Genomic DNA, 21,767 nt, shown 5'->3' on the forward strand with positions numbered 1-21,767 from the left:
GGGCTGGTGTCTTCCCAAAGTGGTTGTGGTCATACCTTCTTCAGGGCATCAAGGGAGTGGTATGTGGTGCTTGTTTTACCCCAGCAGCCTTTCTCGGCCCTCCACCTTCTGTAATGAGGCCTTGGTCGCATAATCGCCTTCTGTAGACAGGTAAACCATTGTGGAATACTTTCAGATGGTGTTAGGGGCAACTTCTAGGAGAAGACACAGCACTCCAGAGGAACTTGGGAAAAAGTGAGACACTTGGGGGCATATTAGCAACGCTTTGCGCTCATTTTTTTATCGCCGGATATCGCGGGATTTTATCGCAGAGATAGCGCGTTATTAGCAACGTGTATATCCAAGGCGACATTAAATCCAGCAATAGCCATGATAACATGCTGTATCGCGGGGAAAAAAATGATGATTTCCCTGCGATACTGCAACCTTCCTGATAGGCAGGGATGGACTCAGCCGTGCAAGCCACCTCCCATGTTAAAGATGGCTAAATTGGATTTTTAGCGGGTGTTAAAAACCTGTGATGAAGGGGGCTTAGCGTGGCTTTCAAGCTCGCATTGCGGGTCTTGTGCAGCCTTGCTAATATCCCGAAGCTGTGTCAGCGAATGTTTGCAAGGAGTTATGTGGAGGAACTCCCACTTTGTATGCCATTAGCGATAAATATCGCTGACACGTAAACCGACACCAAAATGGTCGCTTTCACCATAAAGCTGTCGCTATCATCTGTTAGCGACAGCTTGCTAATATGGCGATAGAAATATTGCCGCTTTAGCGGCAAAAAGTGCCGCTAAAGCGGCGATACCGCCCTTGCTAATATGCTCCTTGAAGATTTGTCCCACGTACCACCAATGAATTGAAATATGAATGCGTACTTTCTTTAGAGATGCTTGCGCCGCCTCCACATTGACTGTATTATGATGTGGATTCCTTTAAAAAAAATGTAAAAAAAGTGTACAAACTCTTAATGGTAACTGCACTATTACCACGCATAACTTCAGTTCATTTGTGTTTTCCACCCCCAAACCGACACATTTCTCTAAAACCCTTTAAAACTTGATTTCGGGTAAAAACAGAAAAATACCTTTCTTTATAACTCCGTGTAAAAAAACTGCATGTTGATTACCAGAAAAGGAAAAAGGGCCAAGACAAGGTAGCTCTCTTAAAAAGGAATCAGTTGCATTAGTGTCATGTGTGAAGCACCCAATTGTGACAGCCGTGCAGACGTTTCAATGGGGAACTGTGGCATTCTGCCTCTTAAGTATGAAATGTTAATTTTGGATTTGCAGTTTCAAAACTGGAGGGGTACATTTTGCATGGAATTTGGTTTAATTTCCCCCTGAAAGCAGGCCTTTGAAGCGCCACTGCCCAGAGCCAACTGTCAACAAAAATCAGCTGTAATAGCACACAGCCTGTCACTGACTTATGTGCTGATGTGATAATCTTCTCAATTTAACCGGCTCGGGCTTCTTCATACAAAACAGCTGAAGTCCTGCTAGACGTTTATGAATTCCAGGAGGTGTTATTAGGATAATAATGGTGCCTTATTTAAGAAGTGTTCACCACAGTATCTCCAAGTGTCATTTTAAGAGACACTGAGTAGAACGACATTCAAAACCTTTAAGATTTCTTTTTTTTATTGTTTAAAGAGTGTCGAAACAATTCGTCCCTCTCAACAAAATGTCATTTATTTGCTTTGGACGTGGGGTTAAGGGGCAACGTAAGCAGTTTTCTTTATGCTTTATTTCCATGTTGCATTTGACATCTGATTTATTTTTCACAAAGGTATATGAAAAAAAGAAAAGCTTGGAAATGTAAATGGAGGAAGAGGGGATGAAGAAGGAAGAGTGGCATGAGATGAGTGCCAGGGTAATCCAGTGGAATAATACACAGCCCTTTTTGCTTTTTCAGGGGGTGTGGCACTGGTCGTTGCATGTCAGGCCAAAGCAGGGAGTAGACAAGGGTGGGAGTCATCAAGCTGAGCAATTCAGCAGAAGGCTGCATGTCACTCTGCTTAGAAACTGTAGCTAATGTGCACAAGATGACAAAGGCGCCAAATCCATTGAAAGGAGACTTTAGTCTCAGAAGCGAATATGCAAATAGAGGACCGCTATCCAAAATGTCTGCAGGAACAGTATTGAAGTACCATTAGTTATATGTTCACAGGACATGGCAATATTTCTTCCAATAGAAAATTATGATAGCATTGGGTGTTAAAGTTTTAGGCTTCAAACAGACTGATATATGTGGGATACTTCATAGTGTTTTATATGTGAATTAAAACCCCATGTTGTTACAATATTGCCCCTAAAAAATGTCAATTTAATTGGTGGTCAGCAAGACTTATCAGAAAATGAGGAAAACATATAAAAGACAAGTCACAATGAAGATTTATAAAATGCACAGTTCAAGATCGGGAATGTTGTTTTCGGAGGAAAAGAACAGCTGAATGTATGTTAAAAATAAAAGCAATGCGCAAAGGAATTCTTTTCCAGTGGAAAATAAACCAATGAGCCTTATGTGAAGGAGTGGGTAAAAAAGCTTAGATAATATACAGCCTCCCTCTCGTATTTTATAAAACTCAACATGGTTTCAATAGACCTTTTTTTCTGGTCTCCGTGTGCATTGTGGACCTTCCTGTTTGTTTTAGAGTTTGTCTCATGCATCACAAGTGCAGGCTCCCGTGCCCAATTATCACGTGGCTGTGCAAATTTGTTTATTGTAGTTGGTAACACATCCACAGTTGGTTCAGTGCAAACCTAAACATATTTCTCTCTGGATGGAGCTCATCAGAGGAGTGATGTAGTATTAATTGGCAAACACTTTGGGGCAGATCTACAAGGAAGTACCGCAGCGTGGCAACGCAAGCCCTTTGGCTGCGCCACGCTGCAGCACTTCGGAAGCACAGGAATGCAACATATTTGCAATAATATGTCTCTCCCCTGCGCTGGCGCACAAACTGTAGCCATGCGCCGGCGTAGGCACCCTTGCACCATGGTGCGAGGATGCCTGCGTCATGAGGAGATTATTTTTGTGCAGGAAGGGGCAGCTTCCTGCATAAAAACAATCACCACAGGCAGTTTCCTCTTTCAATGCCCATTGTAGAATGCAGCACGCTTTGAAAGAGGAAAATACGAGGAGAAATGAAACAATTTCTCCGCGTTGCGTCTCGCTGCGCCTCACCTGGGGAGGCGTAGCATTGACACGCATTTCCAGATTTACAATTCCTCGTAAATCTGGAACTGTGTCTCGTTCCATGGGTGTTGCGTGAGAACACACACAGCACTATCCATGGAACGCCCCTTCCACGCAAAGTGCTGCACGTAAAGGGGCCATATTTACAAGGGGAGGAAAAGTCACGCATGGTGGCTTTTCCTCTCCTTGTAAATATGGAGAAGTGAAAGGCGCCTCCAGTACATCACAAAAAGTGACTTACTGGTGGCGCAGGGGGCTTGTAAATTTGCCCCTGAATTTTCAAACCCCTCTTTTTCACACATGTAACAACAATCTGAGGCAATAGGCTATTTCCCCCAGTGTATGGCCACTAGAAAGAACAGAATACAAAACCAATTCTGGTCTTACGCCTCAAAGGCAGCTTCAGAACCCTTCAGGAGTAATGCTATTTCTTTGTGTAGAGCAAGGAGGATCTAGGAAGTGTGCTGTTTTTGTGAGAACATGTAAAATAAAATCTACCAGAAACTAGATTGAGAAGGAGCAGCCTACAAAAACAGGATTTCAAAGGGTTACATGTTCCTCTTCTTTTCTTCTACTGCTGTGCAAAGAGAAAAAACTTCCTAGTGAATATGCACCAGTCAACATTTCAAAATGTATCTGTTATCCTTGTGACTGTTCCTGGGCTGCCACTTTTTGTGGTTCACATCGGACAACAGTAGCATAAAGTCTTGCTGAACTGAAGGTGGTAATTTCACTAAAGTAAAGGGGCTTGGATAACCAGAACGATCCTAGGGCATGGTCGTATTCTTATTTGTCGGTAGAGTCTCTGCGTTAGGAGCAGAGCATCGGGCAGCCTGAATACATTTTTGGGAGTTTCCCTGAGTAGCACATTTATTTGTTTTATAAATTTGCTGCATGACCTAACTAAAAGAGAAGTGAAATTCATGGAATTCAGTTTTTAGCTATTTTTTTCACTCAACCCTTCTTGTGACCTATTGTTCCTTTACTGTGCCAAACAATGAGCGAAAGACATGCTAATGACTCTCGGGTATATTAACAAGAACTTGTGCTAAACATCTCCAAAAAATGCTAATGCACCTTTACACATCACAGCAGATCGCGGGAATATAACCCTGTATTAACATGAAATGAGGGTTGAAATAAAGCTTGGGAAAGTAAAATTAATGGGCGGTAATATTGAACAATGAACTAAAGAAAACTATTACATTGGAATTGTGTGATGACCTCTTCCCATCTCCTTGGCCAATCTGAAGTAGGGGTTTTCATGAATAGTGAAACATTGGGGGTGGTACATACATGTAGAATAGTATAAGTAAGGTAGGTTTAGTCAGTTAGAAGCAGCAGATGACACAGAGGTCACTGATGACACCGATGCCGCAGATGTCACAGACGCATCACCGATACAGATGACGGTGGATGCCACGGAGGTCAGAGACGCTGTTCGAGCACTCTGATATAAGAATCGAGAGAGAAGAGACGGAGAAAGAGAAGAGTCTGAGATATTGCTGAAGAAGACAAATCTGTCCATCCAGAAGGGGGAAGAATGGAAAAGAGCAGTATCAGAGAGGGGTGCGATGCTGGTCATTGCACTTAGAAGAGGTCACCTATCCTGTCCTAAACCTGTCCTAATTCCAGCTCCTTGGCCAGGGGTTGGTCCTCACACCATTCTAGGTAAATATAATTTTGTGTGGTTTGTACTTGTACTGTTCTCTGATTCCACCCTTTCCAGGTACTATTGTCATTAGATTTCACTAAGTCACTTTGTCTTATTCTTAAACATTTCCTCTAAAAAATCGGTGTTTAACTAGTATTGGTATCTGACTCACAAAATTATTCACTAGATAAACATTTAAAATCTCTCTCGAGTCTGTTGTCATTTAAAGAAATAAAGTAAATGTAATCTCTACCTATTCTACTAACAGCCTGATCTATTGACCAGAGGAAATTAAGATCCAAGGTGATGAGTTTGGTAAGAATTGATATAAAGGTAAATTCCTTATGAAGGAAAATAGCAAATCTTGATTTCAGCGGTGATTATCGGCTTATGTGTGAATGTTTATGGGCCCAGGTGAGTATGGTAATTTATGAGTAACCCAAGCTGGTAATCTCACTGGGTCACAAGTGCATCCCCACAAGCACCCTGGACGACCAGCCTGGGACCTCGGGGACAGGGAAGGACAAGGACAAGAAGAAGAGGAAGACGAAGTTCAGGAAAACAGGATCCTGATTATGGAGGTCATGGAACACCATCAACAACTGAACAACTGTTCGACTCCTCCAACGTGTCATTGGGAACCAAAAATGGGATATGGCGGAACATCGTGGACAAGGTGAATGCCGTCGGAGAGCACAGGAGGTCAATGGACGAGGCCAAGAGGCGATGGATTGACATCAAGTGAAAGACCAAGGAGAAACTCACAGCTAATCAGAAGGCAGCAATGCAGACTGGAGGTTAGAGCCCCGCGCCACAGCTCGTGCTGGATGACATGGAGGAGCTGTTGTCAACTGTCATCAGTGTGGAGAATGTGTAGGGAGTCAGGGGACTGGACACTGCTCGACAGGACACAACACAACCACAACAGGGTGAGTGACCGTCAGGCACTGGGGGGACAGGTAGAGATGGTCACAATGGCACACATGCACAATCAAGCAGTGCACACCCACAATGACTCTGGGTCATGCCCCTGATCTACACACTGTCACAATGTACAATGCCATGCTGTCTGATTGTTAACATGTACCATGCGGCTACATACATGTGGACACATTATAATACACCATCTCACATTGCAGGGGTACCGTCAACGCCCCCTGCAGAGTCATCCCAGCCACTCTTCACTGATGACGAGGAGGGCAATGCCAGCATCGACACCCAAGCCCTTCAAAACATCATGAACATCATCCGCAACTCACCTCCAGGATCAGGGACGCCCAGCTGCATCGAGGAGACCCCAACCCACTACCCAAAGCACCCAGCAGGAGGCACCCACAGCCCCTGCACTCTCCCAAGACCCCCAGGAACAGACCATGGCCTTCCAACTCCATGTGCTGGAGGGCCAGAGGGAGACGGCTGAGCAGGTATGGGTGGAGTTCGGCCTCATGGCTACCAAACTGGACGCCAACCTTGGGTGTCTACGTCCCATCAGGGACCAGCTCCAGTCCCTAACGGACACCCATGGCCCACTCCATCATCTCCAACAGCCCTGACTAACATCGTTGGAGTCATGACGCGGAGAGAAGAACACCTGACCGCTCAGACTGGCTCCAGCGATTCCAGCCGTGAGCTGGCACACATGCGGAGGCTCATGGAGAACATGGTGCAGATGGAGGCGGAAAGAATGGCAGCCACCGCTGCACATCAGCAAAATGTAACTGGGATTCACCATGCCCTGCAGATCCTCATCAAGGCATTACCGCCACAAGGCATGGCGCTGATGAATGCTGCTGCCCCACACCATCCTCATCTCCGCCCCCTGGTGTGTCAGTGCATCACAGTGCACCAGGTGTATGCACTCCAGCATCTTATGTGCCACTACCACACAGTGCTGTCGACAATTTTCCTTCGGCCCCTGATGTGTCAGAGGCACACAGTGCCGCAGCCAGTACTGTAACACCCACAGGTGGGTTAGCGCACACATACGAGGACGAGGACAAGGACGTGGATGAAATTGTTCTCAGAAGGAGGCAGTAGCATTCATTTCCGTTACCTGGCCTGTTTCTGCCGCACATGGCCTCATGAACTCCCACTGACCCCGTTGCACTCACCTTGAACCGCGAAATGGACTGCCATATCCTGTTTGATGACCAATGACACGGCAAGCAGACTGCACCCTTTCTCTTCCGTAGTACCTGTCATCCCCGGATGGACTCTGGCTGGCCCTACGCAGGCCCATATTGTGTGGTGTGTTTGGCATAGCCCTGGATGTGCAATAAACATCCAGTAACGCACTGCCGTGTCATGTCTATCATCAGTCCTGCATGAATGTGAATGTGTGGCTGGAAGTAGGGACAGTGATTTCCCTAGTGCTCATCTAGTGGGATGCCAATCACCATGTGCTACATTGCCTATTGTGTCCCGGGTGCTGTGGACACTACAACAGGGACACACGCATTAGTCACTTCCTTGTCTGGACATGTACTGAACCACGCCCAGAGCCCCGAGTCATTGTCTCAAGCCCTGCGCTGGTCCGGCGTGAGCCTGGCTAGACCACTCCACTGACGTTCCGAGGGGGGCCAACATAGCTACCTGTCGCAGGCATACTCGCTGGTGGTGTGCACATCACTGGTTTAGTTGTCAGCATGTCAAACCAGACCCTGAGGGCAGGTCTGAATACACACCAAACCCATCTGGCACAGGCATCACAGGCCATGTGGCCCCCGAAATATAGGGGGCCGACAACGTCACATTCCCCTCTGCCGGGGGTGACTGGATGACGGACGCTCCGCTGTGCTTAATCATAAAGGGCCTATGATTCGCTGCGCACAGGATTGGTGGCACCCGAGGCCTTGTGGACGACATGGACCTACCACCACAGGTTTAGTGGCACATGTAATTGATGAGCAGGTGTGCAGCCTGCGATGATGATGGGTGCACAGATGTGGTCTCCGCCATTGATGTCTAAGGACTCACCGTCATGTGTGGGACCTGCTGGGCCGCAGGGTGGGCCCGCATGATGTGGACAATGCCATGGGGGCGTGACCAGGGCCTGGAGCTTGCACGGGTATGCAGTGTTTCTACTGATGGACACACCGGTGGCAGCAGGTGAGCAGTGGGGCCTGTGTCCGCAGGGGCAGTGGTGTCTCTCTCCCTTCATTTCCTTCTCTCTCTCTCACTCTCTCACCCTTCCTTCCCTCTCTCTCTCACTCTCTCTACCTTCCATATATCTCTCTCACTCTCTCCCTTCCCTCTCTCTCTTTCTCTCTCTCTCTCACTCTCTCTCCGTTCCTTTCCGTCCCTCTCTTTCTTTCTCTGACTCACTTTCCTTCTCTGTTTCTCTGTGTCTCGCTCCTTTGATGTGCTCATGACACCTCCTGATTTTGTGATTTCTTTTCCAGGCTGTGTCGTCGAGAGTGTCCCTGGCGGACCTGACAGGAGTCTTCTGCATTGCTGTTTTGTGTTGTGTTTCAATAAAGTTTTTGGTTGTTACTTCAGTGGCCCTCATGGGTATCGGTGGTGCATGATCATTGTCTCCATGGCATCTGTGGGTCTTCAGGTGTGGCTCCTGGCTGGGCTCCCTTTCATGCTGCAGGTAGTCGTCCTGCTTAACACCAGCAAAAAGGCAGGTAAAATTCCCTGCTGCTACTGGGGCTTATTGCCTGTTTTTGGTTCGCTTCGCAGATCTGGCAGTTCGTTGTGAAAGTGATGTTGTGGTTTTTTCGTGTGTTTTTGCACGGGAATGCCTACTTTGCATCTCATTAGGGGTAGTTGGTGGTGTCCACCGTGGAGACACATTTTGGGACAGCTTTTGCGGGAATACTGGCGATGTCTGCAGTTTGCTCCAGCTTCTGAATGGGGTGTTAAATCTATCTCCACTTTTGATGTAAATCGGAGATATAAGTTCTTGTGAATATCCCCCTCAGTGTTGGGAGATATGTGGAAGTGTTGTGAGTGACCAAGTGTACAAACACCCATCTCCCAACATGGCAATCTTCGTGAAAAATTCAAATCTGTGGCACATAAGCTTTAGTACTCTGCAACCCGAAAATTGTTGGGCAAATTACTTAGCCTAATCAAACGGAAAAAACGACATCTGTTTGCCTGCATTCTACCTTGCTTCGTGTGCAGAGTTATCTTTGTTGCCCTTTCAGTAAACACCTGGAGGTCAGGTTTTCTTATGTCTTAAAAAAAGGAAAATATTGAGGATCCCAAAAAAAAGCCTTGATCCCTCAATGCAACCAAACGTTAGATCCACCAGAAACCTGATAAACAGTGCCACAATCTTGGAATAGTGTTTTCTCAGATGAGAGTGTATCTAAAGAACAAGAACTAACTAGAATCTTGTCTGAGAAATGTGTCTCAATCAAAGGATCGAGACTATCTAGATAGTTTTTTATCATCTCTTTATATAGAGCCAGTGCTTAATTTGAGCAGGTGGTTGCCATGCAACGTGGTAGATGAGTGACGCAAACCGTAAGTAAGATTTATGAAGCCACGCAAGGCCACTTTGCATGGCCATGAGTGGCTCAATAAATCTGGAGTAAGGCAAAGCAGCAAAAAGCACAGTGTTGCCTTTCTCTGCCCTGGGAAGGCATTTCATGGGCATTGCATGTGTGTTCCCATGCAACTACCATGGTTTTTTATGCATTCCCTGATTTTCCAGAACTGGTAGACCGTGGAATGAACCAAAACGATATGATTTCCCAGGAGAGGTGTAACAAGGAGAAATAACTTTATTTCTCCTTGTTATTTTGCTTGCACACATACAAAGAGGAATATGCCTTGCAGGGTTCTTTTTGTGCAGGAATGTGCTTGCAACGCAGGCCCCCTTGACCATGATGCAAGGGTGCCCACATTGGTGCTAGGCTGCCAAAAGGGTGCCTGCGTAGGGGAAAAGGCAGGAATGTGCTATATTGCCTTAAATACAGCATTTTTCTGCCACTTCGCTGTCATGCAGGTGCAGCAAGGTGGTTGCTGCACTGTAGGACTGTTTCATAAATAGGCCCCATGGTTCGCTCTTCCTCAGCCCCAGTTCATCTATTGAAGACTGACCAAGCTACACATGTGGCTGATGCTTGAAGAAGGATGCGATCAGAGCACTCTGCAAACATCAGTCACCATTGACAGTTAAAACTGCTTATAAACTCAGAAAGCCAAACACAAAAAATTAAGTAAAAAACAAACTACATTCTGGCTTTCACTGTTAAACAGTCTGATACAAATACATTTTGTTACACAATGTCGATTAAACCACATACATTTTTTTGCTCCTGATTTTACCAACAGTATTAACAGTAAAGCACAGTTTTGTAGGCTCTAATGGTAATTTCCTACTAAAAAATTCTGGAGTAGGCAGCCTATGCATTCCTCTTGCAATAAATTAAAACTGTAAATCTAGGTGCAGAAAGGTGTGCACCTTAATTATCAAACTTCAAGTCCCTTAACTTCCTGACTAATAATATAATACAGTGGTTAAAGTGGAACGAATGCAGCTTCATTTCCTAAAAGCAACAGAAACCCATAACCCAGAAACCAAACCCAAACCGCTGAGCAAGGCTTTTTTCATGTTATGTAGTATCTATGGGAACATCTTTGTGACAAAAAACAAACAAATGCAGCAAGCCGAGCTTGCTTGCAGATCTCAGGAAAACACAGAGCCATGGTTCCAATCTTGCTCCACGGGTTTCCCCTATTAAATTCAGTTTGCTTTAAATATGTTTTGTTTCATATTCAAATTTACATGGACAGCAAATTTGCAGCTTCTAGGGAATTATGGGCCCGATGTAGGTAAATCCCATTTACCGATTTTGAAATACCGAATCTTACCGATTCGGTATTTTAAAATCGGTAAATGGGATGTAGGTCCCAACATCTGGATTCGTTACCGAATCCTTAACAATTCATTAATTACCGATTGGGTAAATACCGAATTGGTAATGCCCATTCTTTCCTATGGGCTTTGAAGCCCATAGGAATGATTAGGCATTACCGATTCGGTATTTACCCAATCGGTATTTAAGGAATTCACAAGGGTGCAGGGGTGTCACTTTGACACCCTCTAGCACCCCCAAAACGGCCATGTGTGCAATGTGGCACACAGACATGCCCTAAGGGCACGTCTGTCTGTCACATGGCACATGTGTACATGCACAGATGTGCATGTACACAGGAATCGGTTTTTTACCATGGATTTGTATTCCATGGTAAAATACCGATTCTGTAAGCCATGTGCAGCCGGAACATAGGCTACCTACATCACATTTTCGGTAATTTTACCGAATCGTTATCATTACCGAATCGGTAAATATTACCGACTCAGTAAATTTACCTATTCGGTAATGATAACGAATCGGTAAAATTACCGAAAATGTGCCCCTACATCTCCATGGCCCTTTACCGATTGGAAAAGGCCGAAAATCGGTATTTTCGGCCGATTCCGATCGGTAAAGGGCTACCTACATCGGGCCCTATATTCCCTGAACAGAAATTAAGACCGCCATTCGAGACAAAAACTATGCAATAACTGGCTTCCGGGTTTTTCATCAAAAATCTAGAACTCAGACCTAATTGGATTAGGTCTACCTCAATCCATCCTTGTCTCTAAAAAACAGCTAAAATGTATCCTAATCAAAAGATTTTTCACCAATAAGAACTAAATTGAGTTAATTAGCGTACACTGTTAGTCCTTTTTGCCCCCACCTGAACCTGGCAACCAGCCACACCCTGCATTCACACTGCTTAATAACCACACCTCATCTATCTAGTCAAATACTCTGTTATACTTTGTCTCTGAATTATATTTTATTGTAGTACAGTAAAATGTATACTTTATAACTGTATCTTAGCCCACAAAGTACATTTTCCTATGCTTCCCATGACTTTCTTCTCCTGTAGTAAACAAACATATAAGGGTTAGTGGGCCACATTTCACCACTTCATTTTCTCAGTTCTGACCATACACTAACCCGAGTTAGTTATTCATGTTGTTATTAGTGCTTGCTACTATCAAAACCTATGTTTTTTACAGGTATGGCCTAGACCCCCTCTTCCTAATGGCCACAACCCCACCACTAGGACAGCCCCTTTTACCAGTGTCAGGATAACCTACTCCTATTCACCCCTAAGGCTGTAAATCATTTTAGCCACAAGTTTATTAAACCATTTTTGGGATTAGGGGGTCGTTAAACCCACAGCTGTATTTATTAACAAATAAACAAAAAAAACAATTTTCTACATTATTTACATATACGCAGAAAGTCCAAGGCATTACTTTAATTACATTGATAGGTACAATGTCATGTTTAACAATTCTCTAATACATAGACATTCCTATCCGAATCTAGACATTGCATGATCAAATCATTTATTTGTATGCTTATCCTTTTTTGAGCCTACGGCATGGTCAATGACTGGCGCTGAAGAACATAGAAAACTTCTCCGGGGTCTCACTGATACTTGGTGCTTTTAAACCAACAAAGATGAAATTGGCACAGAAGCTGAAATATAAAAAGAATGCATTTATTCACCTAGGATGAGGGAGACTCACACAGAAGCCTTAGCAACTGAAAGAGGCAGTCTAAGGAGTACAGAAAACTGGGGCCTTATATATGCTTAGGGTTACATAGTCAGCATAAGACCAAGGGGCAGTCCTGGCACATGTAAGCATGACAAATGCTTAATATGGGCATGCACGATCTGCTTGTTCAACAAAGTGGGAAGAGAGTTACTTCTCCATACAGCAGCAAAAATAGCCTGACACTTATGCAAGAGAAGCAGGTGCATTCTACTAGCTAGGCTCTTCTGAGCATGTGCAAGGCTCTGGAGAGGGAAACAGCACATGGCGAGCACATGGCTAACTAAAATGGCTGCCAAAATACGAAATGGATTTCAGCTCATGCTAACAAATCCCTCCAATCTTTAACAGATAGTCCTTTTAGCATGAGCTAAAGACATTCCTATGATCCAGTAGGAACACAGAAAATATTTGCACATTAATATTTCATAATTTTATCAATATCCTAATTCATTACTAGGTGGGCATTTTACATTCTAAACATTTCATTGAACGGGTATATATGAGTTATAAGCAGGAATACAAAGGGAACAAAGCATCGGGTCATAATTAACATATAGATAGCAGGAGAGAGTAATGACCACTATTACAAACAGAATTATCATTTTTCACAACCCTAAGCAAAAGCAAATCCTAGAATCATCTAGTAAACATTTTCGGGGCTCCTTGCCCATTTCCCTTTTATGAGGGCAAGAACATCAATATAATACAGTCAAGGAAAGGGCAAAGTCGCATTTTTCAATTGCTCAGAATTTTTTTTTTCGTGCATAATAAATATAACTAATGCAAATATTAAAGCAACTAAACAGATTATTACAAAAACAATCCTAGTTCCAAGGGACCAGGAGGACCACACAGGGCCATAAGAATTAGGACAAAGAGCTGCAAAGGGCTGCTCCTCCTCAAAAATGGAACATCCAAAGGGGTACATTATTGACAAGAAAAAGAAGAAGTCCTTGGGGAAATTGAAGCCGCTGCTCAACCAACCAGAGGGGACTCTTCTCCCTGTGTCCATTTAAGTCTCACAGGCAGGCTCTTGTTGTTTCCACGGTGGAACTGCACAGCTCGCAACTCAAGAATCACAGCCCAGTTTCAAGGAAAAAGTCTCTTCTTTCAGGATAGGACAGTCACCCACCAGGGCAAATGCTCTTAGCGATCCTGCCCAGTGTCTCAGGCAGTGCACCAGTTTTCTTCACTTCAATCTAACAGGCACCAGAGACACAGCACCTGTACCCTAAACTCAAGTCCTTCCCTAACTCCTGTATTGCTCTGCTGGCACACTGCTCATTCGTTGGGGCCACACATTGCATCCAGTGTGCTCAGGTATCTCTTGACCAACAAACAAAGGATCAAACTTGCATTCACTTTGGGACCAGGATTCAGAGGCCTGATGCTAGGATCTCTGAAGCAACCCTTGTTTCAAAAGGGGTCAACTCAAGCAAAGCCTCCTTGCCTTTCTGGTCGGTGTGTGACTCTCTCAGCTGGGCATCAAAAACTGGATCCATGACTTCTTCTTTCTTATTTGTGACCCCGTCTTTTGCCCGAGACAGTGGCAGGGGTACACACTTCACGTTCCAGTACTTCCAGCCTTCAACCTTTTCTAATGTTCTAGTTGCCAGCAACGCCTGCGCTGGTTCCCTTCACCTTGGCTTCAAGCTGGACTGGTGTTGACCCCCCAGGCTGGATCTGATGTCCGGGCCCCTCTGGCAGTGGTTGTAGGGCAGCAAATATCTTTTGGGGGACAGAACAAAAGGTCTTTAGACAAGGCATACAAATAATCTATCAACAGAAAATATTTTCTCCGAATACTTCCTTAGTCTTGGGGTGCCCCATATATTAGTAAAGCGGTACAAAAGGGGGTGGTGATGCATCTGAACCAATCAAACACTCACACCCAGTCAACAGATCTGGGTTTAATCCATCACCGTTCTTTAGCCCACTCTGCCATCCCAGTTCAGATATGGCCATATGCAAATCAGTCTGACCCTTTGCCTCATGGGAACAGTCCAGCCCGGACTGCCAAGTCATGCCTTCCCTGGACCGGAAACAAGCTTCCTAGGACCGGGCACCCAAGAACCACTTCATCTATCTGAAGGTAAAAAAAACAGGACCTATTACCCATTTGAAGCAGCTAAGTAAGTCTATGTTCATTTACTAAATTTTGAGGAAAAGAGAGAAACAATACAGACATACTCTAGATCCTACATGTGTGTATTCCTATATTATTCATCTGAAGAACCTCAAGAAAGGGAATTCTTAGAACAAGCATTCTTTTGTGCTTCTTGTCTTAACAAGCTTGTGTTCCATAAATCATAACTTTTCACTACTTTTACAGGACTGCATACACTTCTAAAATTATTTCTCTTTAATAAAAGCACCTACATTTTACACTTAAGGTCATGCTTTCATGTTATAGGTACAGCAGAACATGTTGTGAAAAACTCCTATAAAACAATCTTTTGCTTTTACAATGTTTGCTGAGGATCACTGGGCGTCTTTCCTGCATTCTACTTTTCAGATCCAGATCATGCAACATCATTTTCAAAGAAAAAGCTTTATTCACCAGCTCTAATAAGGGCTGTCAGCTTATTTACACAAACTAACTAATACAAGACTAAAAATGCCCTTGCAAAACTGTATGTAGCGTGAGAATAACATATAGTTCCCCTTAAAGGTCAAATAAGGGAACAGCAATCTAGACTACTCATCCTTTCGTAATTTCATCAGACAAGATGGGCAGTAACATTGTGAATTTTTTATTCATTTTATTAATGCTAACAATTTTTTCTCAAAACAGTATTACTGAATAGCCAATTAAATGTCTCATGGCCATTTCCTAGACAGCTTAGCAGGCTCAAAGGAGAGTGAGAAAAAGAGAGAGAAAGCATACATTTGCCTACCCTTAATTTGCAGAGGAGCTGACCTCTTTCCCCCATTTTGACAGTAAGAAATCTGAAACATGTGACCTTCTGTCAAGACTATCTACCCCTATTTTTGGCAGCTGGGCACACATAAACTTGTAGAAGGTAAATTGCACATTGAGCTATCTAGAAAACATTAACAACCAACTACCAATTCCCCTAGGAATTGTACTAGTGTAACATGAGGGAGCATGAATGCAAACTGAATTAATTTCATTGCCTCCTTATTGTAGCCCTTACACATTAATCTTTAAGCTAAAACAATTCTTTTTATATACATGGCAGAGCTATGCTCTACATATGGCCTGCAAATGCTGCTATCCCTTGATAATGTTATTCAATAGGATAAACTCCACCTGCATATATCCTATACTCATATTATGTCTCAAGAAAACAGTGATATTCCCATGTGCTCCTAACAAAATATGCAATATTTCCTCTAGCTAATGTTACCTAAAACATTAATTATAGTGATTTACCCTACAGTGTGAGAATCAGGATATTCAATTCATTCAAAGAAATCAGTTGATTAACCTTCTCTTCAGCATTACAAGCTTCCATAGTGTAATGTAGAAATCACATACTGTCACAGTGGCTCCCAACGTGGAAATTGCATGATCAGTAGAGTTGGTTAGTTATTAAAACAGAATTTGGCCTTTGACCCTCAAACCTGTTGTCCCCTGTCTGACAAGGGCTAACTACGCCATGCAGACTTTCCAAGTCAAACAACTATGGAGAATCACAGCTGAAAGACAGTCCTGTTCCGTATCTGTTTGCCAATAATTTAAAGGTAGGATACTAACTTCTGCTGGTTTCTTTATACTTATTTTCATTCATGTGCAGTGCGTGGTGTGCTGTCTAGCAGCATAGAGGTCAACTGTTTGCTCTATTCTTGCATGTGTGCATTACCGAAGCCTGTGATCAGTTTGGAAACTGCCCTGTGTGGCAGAACTGCTTTTAAAAAGTACATTTTGCCCAAATTCGACTTTGGTGGTAGAGGCACTTAAAAATAAATAACCTACAATGTTTTCGAATATTAGGGACTCCCATGGTCTCCCCTAGATATCCCATGGAAGGGGGATCAGAAATGTATACGGTACACCCTTATAAAATGAGTTTTTGTATGCCTGGGTAAAGTGAAATTTCATATTTTAGTCCCCCCCCATACATTGTGGTAAAATACTGCTAAAATTTCAACTTTGAAGCTAGGAGTCATATATTATTCACAGTAGGAATATTAGATATTATAAGGATAAAAAACAATTTTAGTGCAAATATTTTTAATAAGAGGATTTCCTCATACAGTCAAAATAAATGTCTTATCAATGATCACCAATCCTTTTGATGGCTCCACATATGAAAAGCAAGCCTCATTTCTTTCCTTTCACCTTTAAATGCATTCATTTATAACACTAAGCATGGAAGTTTTACTAAAACATAAAATTCTTGAGCCACTTTTTAAAGGGCGGTAATAATATAACATCAGAACCACAGATGTGTTTATGTAAAAAGGCAACAAGAAAGAAAATCCCTACTTTTAATCTTTTTCTCTGTTATCCAAAATAATGAAACTGTCTTTTCTAACTTTTAAAATCAGCAGTCTGTAATGCACGCCTTCATACCATGTTTGCACTAACTTAAGATCTAGTTGACCCAGCAGTTGTCCTGTGTGGCTTGTGACCAGGAATAGCCATGTGTTATTGACTCAGCTGTGCTCTGACCAGCAGGCGCCAATTTCCATGCCTTTCTTAGTTGGAAAATGATTTTCTGTATTGTAATGTCCTGAAAAAGTGTAATCTCCGTTTGTTGTGTCAGACAGCTTCTTCTCATTGAGACAGCTTAAACACAGCTGTTTGAAAGCTCTTTTTCTGGTGCTGAAATGTAAACACGGTCACAGTCTATTTAAAAGTCAGGCATTTCAAGCCAGTCAAAATCTATCGTTTTGTAATGTCATGTTTATTTTAACCCTGGGCAAAGCACTACGCTACGCCCGCGTACTTTGCAAAGTTTGCGCAACTTCGCACTATGGGAACTGCACGTGGCACAGTGCAAACATGCGTAGCGTAGTGCAGCAGTCATTTTTTGCTCGCGCGCGGTCCTCAACGTCAAGTTGGAGACCGCAAGCAAGCAAAATTACATCCTCACAAGACTTTTTCCTTGTTCGCGATCAGCAACATCAAGTTGCCGATCGCGAGCATGGAAAAGAAACCTCCCGGCGAGATTCTCAATGCGGGAAGGTCAGGTTTCTCATTACGAGTGGTTGCGCATGCTGGCGATGAGAAACTAACATGCCCGCGTTGAAAAAGCTGCAGCTCAAATAAAAATCTACTCGAGCAGCAGAAAAGTACAGCTCGCACTGTGCAAGATGCCGTTTTGAATGATTGCACAATGCCGGATGCTTGTCCGCACTGTGCAATCATTGAACACGACATCTTGCATAGTGCGAACATGCTACTACGCAGTTTACATAGTGCTACGCGCAGCTCACGTAGTGCGAAGTGCACTGTGCGTAGCCACGCTTAGCGCTACTTCGCGAACTACGCCCACCCTTAGTTTATTTCAGCAACAACCAATTCACTCAGATGATGTTAATGCCTTTTAACATCTAATACAATGTATCTAAGGAGAATGCTGTAACATGTTGTATTTTAGTCCTAGTTCTTGCAAAGCACACAATTTAGTTTTTTCTTCCTTTCTATGAGGTCTATTTTATTCCTATTGAATGTGAATTATAATTTATCTTTACCAATGTGCCAATTTGCACATATCGATAGTTTCGTACTTTTTAAATGTTAATGGTAACGTGCAGCTATTTAGCATTTGTTACATAATTAATTTCTGGATTTTTTTATGTAATTCATTCAATGACATTTTGCATAACAGAATGATGACAAAAAACAAATTGAGCTCATTCGAGACATTTTCAGAAGGGGGGTCATACACTCAGAACACACAACACAGCTTGCTTAAGGCTAGCCATTCTTACACAAAGAGTGCAATCGCTACTCACTCACACAAGTACCACCAGTGTCAAACTACAAATCACATAGACATTCAAACACACAATCAACCCACACATCAACACTTAGGACAGAAACAAAAGACAGCCCACAGAATGTACTCAAACTAAACCATTTGTAAATACAAATTATAAGTCATATTTACAAGAAAAGCTCTCAAAAGTAGTCCAAAAGACTGCACCGAAACAGCCCAAAGACTGTTCCATGTTCAAGCAGCCAAAATACACCAAATTTTCCAGTTTGGCTGGCAGAACACTCAAAAAGCGCTCTGCATATCACCAATTATGAATGTCACTTAGTGTGCAGATCAGGATCCTTTTTATGTACATATTTAGTTCCATGGTGTACTCAGTCACCAAGGAAGAAATACCTTTTTTAATATACCTAAACCTATTTAGGTATCCCTCTAGAGGAACCGGCTGAGTTTGTTCAAGATTCACATTGGTACCTCCAAGAAAGCAGCACATTCTTCGATGAGCGCTTGAAATTCTGCTCGACCGTGTCATACAAGCTGGCATACAGGGCTCTGCCTACCTCTGGATTAAATCCTTCCTTGAAGGTAGAACCCAGGCAGTTCGTCTTGCCCCTTTTACCGCCCCTGAGATTGCTATCTCTTGCGGAGTCCCTCAGGGCTCCTCTCTTTCACCCCTCCTCTTCAATCTATATCTCCGACCTTTAATTCATTCTCTCAAAGATCTGAAGGTTACTACCTATAATTATGCGGATGACCTTCAGCTCGTCTTTACATTAGACAATTCTCCAGATTCTATTCATCAATTCCAAACTACTATGCTCCATATCCAGTGCTGGATGGACCGCAATCATCTGAAACTCAACCCAGGCAAGACCGAATTAGTCTTGCCTGGGAAGAGTGCACTTCTCTGGGGTCCTCACTACTGGCCGGCAAAACTGGGGCCCCCTCCTGTTCCTTCCCTATCTGTGAGAAGTCTGGGGGTCATTATTAATGCCGACCTATCACTCAGTGGCCAGATAGGGACAGTGGTCTCTTCCTGTCTATTCCAGCTACGTAAGATAAGGAAAATCTCCCATCTTCTTAGCCATTCAGCTCTTACTCAGGTAGTCACTGCCTTAGTGCTTTCCCGCCTCAACTTTTCTAATTCAATCTATCTTGGCCTCCCCTCATTCCTGCTTAAACGTCTCCAAATGATACAAAATCAGGCCGCCAGGCTCATCTACAAGCAACCGAAATGGATATCTGCCAGATCCCTGCTGGATAAGCTTCACTGGCTTCCTATTGCCCAACGTGTGGCTTTTAAGTCAGGATGTATCATTTTCAAGGCCCTAAATGGGAAAAGTCCCAAATTCATCAACGGCCTGATAGCAAGACACGTTCCATCCCGCAACTTACGTTCGGCCCACCTTCAGCTTTTGTCCAACCCTACTTTCAGGCTTAAACGTCAGGGTGGTTGTAGGTTCTCTTATCTTGCTCCACAATTCTGGAACTCACTGCCGTTAGTAATCCGGAAATGCAACAATCTACTAGAGTTCAGACGACTGTTAAAGACCTGGTTGTACGTACAGGCACCTGCGTAACTGCCCTCTGCCCGACCTCCTGCCTAACTTAATCAGCGCCATGAAACCATTAAGTGACCGTGCGCTCTAAAAATTCCTACTAACATAACATGCCAAAAATATTATAGCATATGCAATATTATACAACAAGTGGCACTTAACACAATGTGTGCAGTTTAAATTCTCACAATTTAGAGAAAAATCTCCTCATTACCTGCCTACATAAATTGCAATTTACATACATTTCCAAATTCCAAAGTCTTTGGCCAAACAAACAAATCAAATGTCGACGACCTTACCAAGCACAAATCTCCAGCTTCTCTATGCCAAGTTCTGAGTGACCTAACGGTAGTTTTAGAACACTCAAGCCAAAGAGGATCCCAGTCGGAAGCGGCTAACACCTGGAGAGCCAGATCAGAGAAACTAGAAACACATGGGTCTGCAGAGACAAGAAATCTCCTTGCGCAGGGTACCTCCTCAGTAGATTCCTGTCCTGTCCTCCTCAGTAGATTCCTGTCTCCCGTCTAGACCACTCCCTTGGATAGCTGATTCATCGATGAGCCCCACATCCGGACACCATTTTGTAGAAATAAAAACCTTTTAAGGGATCACTGATGCACGTGATCCTTAAACCAACAAAGAAGAAATTGGCACGGAAGCTGTAATATCCAAAGAGAAATATTTAATAACCTGAGGCCACTGTGGGAGGCAGTCTAAGGAGTACAGAGAACATGGGCATTGTATGGCCAGTTTATTGCTGAGTTAGCATGAAGACTCAAAAAGATGCAGTACAAGTGTGCACGCAAATACATATAAGGGTGCATGAGAATCGCTTAGTCAACAGAGTGGGAGGAGAGACTAAATTGCTTATCAGTAAGAATAGCCTGACAGTTACACACTAGGAGCAGATGCATTCTACCAGCTAGGCCTTTCGGAGCATGTGCATGGCTCTGGAAGAGGGAGAAAGCACATGGCGAGCACATGGCTAACTAAAATGGCTGCCAAGTACAAAATGGCTTTAGCTTATACTAACAGCGATTCCTGCAATCTTTAACAGACGGTCCTTTTAGCATGAGCTAAAGACATCCCTATGATCTAGAAGGACATTTCCCCAATCAAAAACGGCCTCTCAACATGCTCACATTCCGATCCAAAATGGCTCCTCAACATGCTCATGCTGCACATTGCCAGAAGCTTGACAGTACACAGGACACAGGCTATTCGAGGGTTCTGAGCCTGGACTGCAAAAAGCTGTCATGTGAACCACAAAGGACAGTCTCACGGCAGCACAGTAACAGCCAAAGTTAATGCTCCGCACAACCAACTCCAACACAGTCACACAGTGGAGTATCAATAATGGGTCTTATCTTTGAGGAAGACTCCGAAGACTCCTTGCGTTGTGATCAGCATCCGCTGAGGTGGAGAGTATGCCGTAACCAAGGTGGGTTCTTTTGCAGGTCCGCCAGATCGTCGCCAGTAATAATGTTGAATTCTCTCAGCAGAAATGACACCTTCACAGGAATGTATAGAAAAAAGTGTATCTCTTATTGTAAATTCTGTTTATTGAGTACAGAACATACAACAAAAGCCAAACAAATTGAGGACCCATGTCCCTGTAAGGAAAGCATCAAATAAACCCACATTACATGTTACATGGTGAAACAGCATGATACAAACATACGTAACAGAATCTATCCCATGCAATATATCACAAAGTCTTTTATTGTGGAATATACCAGGGTATAGGAGAACAATACTTGCTGTAATCCCATCCCCAATTGTCCAAAGAAAAGACCCATTGCAAGGAGAGAGTGAAGAGACAAAACTAGAAAAAAAGGGCTCTCAGTAGTCTGAGTGTTAAATGGGATTCTATT

The sequence above is a fragment of the Lissotriton helveticus genome, chromosome 6 (genome assembly GCF_964261635.1).
Source record: "Lissotriton helveticus chromosome 6, aLisHel1.1, whole genome shotgun sequence".
Classification (NCBI taxonomy): Eukaryota; Metazoa; Chordata; class Amphibia; order Caudata; family Salamandridae; genus Lissotriton; species Lissotriton helveticus.